General features: G+C 39.8%; 1 pseudogene; it reads right to left on the reverse strand.

Annotated features, from left to right (window-relative positions):
- Positions 1–3,785: 3,785 nt before the first annotated feature.
- Positions 3,786–4,655, reverse strand: LOC115071867 (annotated as a pseudogene).
- Between the last annotated feature and the right edge of the window lie 521 nt (positions 4,656–5,176).

The raw sequence follows: 5,176 nt of genomic DNA on the forward strand, positions 1-5,176 counted from the left end.
AAGGCCAAAAATGTTCAAAATATCAGAAGTATTAGGGAGCTTGTATTTAATCTTAAAAGATATTAGAGTTACCTCTCCAGGGGGGGGAATGTTAGAGGGGAGGGAGTGGGTATGGATTTGATCAAAACACCTTATATGCATGTATGAAATTTTCAATAATTTTTTGTAAAAATTTTTTTAAAAAAAGAGAGGGAGAGACTCTGTCCCCACTCCCAGCAGCCATCAGTTGCCAAATTTCCCTTAGGTTGGGTTGGGGGTGTCTTATCTACTTCTTCTTGTCTATACTGGGATTTTGTCTGGTTTGAGCTTACATGGAACTCATGCTGTGATTTCTTATGAGTAAGTGACCAGCTGTCTGAAAAACTGTATTTCCTTGTGCCATCCACCACTTCAGAGACATTTTTAAATCACCACATTGTTTTTCTTGGCAACTAGGTGTTTCCATTTCTAATTAAGCCTCGTTTTCAGTTACTGTGTGTTAATGAAGAAGGCTTAAATCTTTTTTTATTTCAGATTAAGCTCATTTTAGGAGAGTTTATATTGTTTTCATTTTTCTCCAACTTTTTTCACTCCTTTCTTGGTATAATATTCCTATTCACCAGGTTCAATCTCTATTTCATCTTGCTCAGCAAATAAAAAAGGAAGAAAACTGAATAAAAGCACTAAAGAATAAACTCTCTGAGCGCCTCCAAGATATTTCACCCACATTTCCAACATTTTCTTAGTTGACTTTGAAAAAAATCAGCATGTTTAAGTAAAATATTATAGGGAAAAAAACTGAAAAATCTTGTCTGCCAGGAGCAGTACTGACAGGGTTCACCTCAAAGCACTCCATTTTTTCCTCGGTTCATTTCTTTCTTCCTTCCCACTCTCCCATCAGTCTTCTTTTTTACTAATCTTTGTTAAGCACTTTAAACATTTAAAAAGGTCCTCACAGCCAGGTATATTAGTCACTTTTCTATTGCTGTGATAAAAAACATGATCAAGGCAACATATAAGGAAGCGATTATTTGGTTCATGATTCTAGAGAGATGAGTTCATCATGGTGGGGAGGCATAGCAGGAGGTTGCTGGAACAGAAATCTGAGCACTCACATCCTCAAACAGCCAAAGGAAGCAGAGGGAGGGAAGCTAGAAGTGGGAATAAGGCTTATGAACTTTCAAAACCCACTCCCAATTATATGCTTCCTCCAGCATGACCACACCTCCTAAAGGCTACCTGATCCTCTTCAAAAAGCACCACGAACTGTTTTCAAATACTTGATTCTATGTGGAGTACCCATTTCAAACCACCACACCAGGTCTGGTGGTGCATGCCTGTGTTCCTCTCACTCAAGAGGATAAGAACTGTTGAGTTCACAAGTTCAAGACCAACATGGGCAAGATAGCAAAATCTTGGCCTCCAAAATAAATTCCCTTACTGTTGGTAGGGATTCAAACCCAGGTCCTAATGTTTGCATGGCAAGTACTTTACCAACTGATCCATCTCCTTAACCTGGCCATAGAATTTTAAAACTTATTTCTAATTGACACATAAAATTTATATCACATAATGTTTACATTGTGTCCCACTTAAATCACACAAATTATATTTACATCCTTAAGCACTTACCATTTCCTTATAGTAAAACCTTTCAAAATCCTTTCTTCTAGCCTTTTGAAATATTCACTAAATTGCTGCTCTCTAACTCGCCGTACGGTAGCAAAACAATCTTAAACAAAAGGAACAAAGCACTAGGTATTCTATCCAATGTCAAAACATGCTTGACTTTTTTAGAATCTAGTATGCATATCAAGGCTACAATGGATCCATTTGATTTGAGAATAATAACGTCCTTAAAATTAAATTTCAGTGGAAGAAATCAGAAAAGTCCCTCAAAAGTAACCCATAGGTCCTAATCTGAGTCAGTATTCTTCCACTTTAAACATCAGTGGAATGAGACAAATCTTTTGCAGGCATTCTACCCCATTCACACACCCCATAAACTGAGATGTATCAAGACTGCCTACATATTCAGATCAGTCTTCTACAGATTTGCTTTCTATATTAAAGAGATGCCGTCAAAGCTATTCCAAAATGAAACCTACCCTTGAAGGACAGCATGACAGAGCTCTTTGTCAAACTATAAAATTGTACATGGTTCTCAGAGCACTTGACCTTCCTCATTGTAGAGACTTTAAGGGACTCACCTTAGAGTTCTGGAAAAGATTTCCTTTCCTGTAATCCATTTCCTTCCACTTTGTGGCGTACCCAGGTGTTCTCAAATGGACAACATAGTTTGACTTCTAGATTATGGGAACTTCCCATTTCTTCACTACTTTTGGATGAGCACATAGTTTATTGTTAGCAAAGTTTAACACCTTCGGCCTTCTTCAGAAATAATCCTGCTGTGGAAGGAGGGAGTCTTACATGCTTATGAGTTTTCTCTATCACATCTGTAAAATAATTGAAAGCACAACCCACTAAAAGTGCAACTAAAACCACGAAAGCTGTGAATAACCTCTCTCCTACGTAGTGGGGGAGAAACCAGCTCTGGGATTTGATCCCTTGGTTAGGCTCCTCATGCTCCTGGTAAGGTGTTCATCTTTTGAGAATTTTTTTTAAGGTAAAGTTGTTTTATTTGAATTTAAACTTGTTAAACTGGTACTGATTTTTCTTGATGTGTCAAGTATAAAAATCTTCCTACAAACATTAATGAACAAAGTGGGACTCATAGTGAAACAGATCTTCCAAAAGAGGAAGCAACCAAGCAGATCGCAACAGAAGAGTCTTCAGTTCCAAACACGAAATAGAAGCATGCCACACAGCTTTAGTTTTGTTGAGATTGGATCTTACTACACATATGTAGTTCAGGCTGATTTTGAACTTGCTGTATATATGCAGTCTAGGCTGGTCATGACCCGCCAGAGTGGCCACCATACCTGGATACATTTGTTTAATTTTTTAATTTATTTATTTTTACTTTATGTGTATGAGCATTTTACCTGCATGTATGTAAGTACACCTGTGCTGTGCAAAGCTTGCAGAGGTCATTAGAGGGGGTCGGATTCCCCCAGAACTAGAATGACGAATGGTTGATAGCTACCATGTGGGTGCTGGGAAAGTGCTCTTAACCACCGAGCCATCTCTCCAGTCCCTACCAAGATACATCTTTATAGGTTTACTTCCTACATTTTTAGATTCTACATCCTGAATCTAACTTAGAGTGTATCTTTAGCTAGAGCCATCCTATCTATGTACGTCTGGTCTACATCAGAGAGAGCTTGATCAGACTCCAATTACCAAGTTGACACAGCATGTGCAAGTCTATCCAAGATTCCAAGTAAAAGGCAAGCCTTGTGTAGCCCAGTGCATGAGCACTTGCCTAACACATACAAAGTGCTTAGTTCATCCCCAGCACAACACACCAAAAAAAAAAAGACACAGTTACATAGCTCAAAAAAAAAAAAATGTACCAATACCAGGCCACAAATATAGCTCAGTCGTAGGTACAGCAGGCACCTAGCATTTTCAAGCTTAGATCTCTAGCACCAAAAAAAAGAAAAGAAAAGAAAGACAAAACTATATAAAAATCTTTGAGCCAGGCATGGTGCTGCACACCTTTAATCCCAGCATCTGGGAGGCTGAAGCAGGCAGATCTCTGTGAGTTCAAGGCCAGCCTGGTCTACATAGTGAGTTCCAGGACAGCTGGGGCTACAGGGAGACCTTATCTCAAAAAGACAAAAAAAAAAAATTGAAAGAAGGAAGGCACTCAGTCACTGCCCTGAAATTAAACATTGCTCTTCTCACGCTTCACCAGGTGGTGAATTCACTGAGTAGTTCAAGAATAAATCCAAGGCTTGGGGACTACTAAAATACCTGTGGCTTTCCCCAGTGGCTTCCAAACTGGCCTCCAAATCACTGAAAGAAAGGTTATGCTGGAACTGCATGTAGGGCTGCAACAATTCCTCCCCCAAATCATGGAACTGTGTGTTCAGACCTAGCTGTTCTCGGTTTGAGTATAGCAGGCCTGACTGTTCCAAGAAGCTGTTCCAGGCTGCCAGGTCAGGTTGCTCCAAGCTGAGTTGATCCAGATCTGGTTGCTCCACATTGGAAGGCCTCCAGATGGGTTCAGATACCCCTAGGAATAGTTCGAATGGAGGCCTGGATATTCTGTAGATGCTGAGCCCTTACTGTTGAAGGTCTTTGGCCAGTTGCTTTTCTGCTATCTTTTACATTTCATTCTTTGGTTTTGGAACCAGGTCTTAACCTGTTTGCAAGTGAGATTCAGAATGCTATAAAGTTGTTGCATCTGCTGGGGGCTGAGGTACGTCTGTTTCTGAAAACTTTTGTTGAGCATGCACAGCTGGACCTGAGAGAACACAGTTCACATCTTGTTTCTTGATCTGGACCTTACTCTCTTCCTTCTTCCCAGGGCTCTCCTCAGAACCTAGACCAGCTAGCTTTGGTGTGGAACTGGTAGAAGAATCAGGACTGTCCACGGAGGAAGGAGGAGGAAAGGCAGTCTCCTTGTTGAGCAACTCAGCAGTAGGTGTTTGTAAAGAAGAATCATTTTACTCAGAACCATAAAACGCAAGAGTTGGTGAGGCGTCCCCAAAATCGGATGCTTTCTCAGAAAAAGGCAAGGTTTGGAGATCAGAGGGATTCACACTCATGTCAGTCAGGAGAGAAAAAAAAGTCAGCCACTTAAAAAAAAAATAAAGCTTAAGACTTTAGAACTCAGGATCTAGAGGGCAAGAGCTTCAAAATGATAAAGAGCTCTACATGCAAAAATATCAATCAAGAAATTCGTGCCTAGGAAGAAACCAACTCATCCAAGTCTAAAGCCTTTTTGGGGAATTTTTAAATCAAAGAATCTTCCTTTCATCCTGAAAGAATCACATAGCTCATATAGTTGCCACTTGTAACCTTGTTTTCACTGTAGGAACAATCCTCACAGAGTTCTTGTCTGGAGGAAAAACTAAAACAGAAGGCAGGGAGCTGTCTGAAGCTCTGAGTCAGACTCCCTGTGTAAGATATGTTCTCATTTCTCCATTTTCTTAATGTTGATCAAATTTCTTTAGTTTGAGATGAGACTATGTGGATGGATATATTCAGAATGTCTTCACAGATATTTGGAGAAGGGAGGAAGAAACAGATTCCTCTCTCTCACGCTTGTGTAGCTATTTGCTTTAAA

The sequence above is a fragment of the Nannospalax galili genome, unplaced genomic scaffold (genome assembly GCF_000622305.1).
Source record: "Nannospalax galili isolate Female #2095 unplaced genomic scaffold, S.galili_v1.0 scaffold580, whole genome shotgun sequence".
NCBI lineage: Eukaryota > Metazoa > Chordata > Mammalia > Rodentia > Spalacidae > Nannospalax > Nannospalax galili.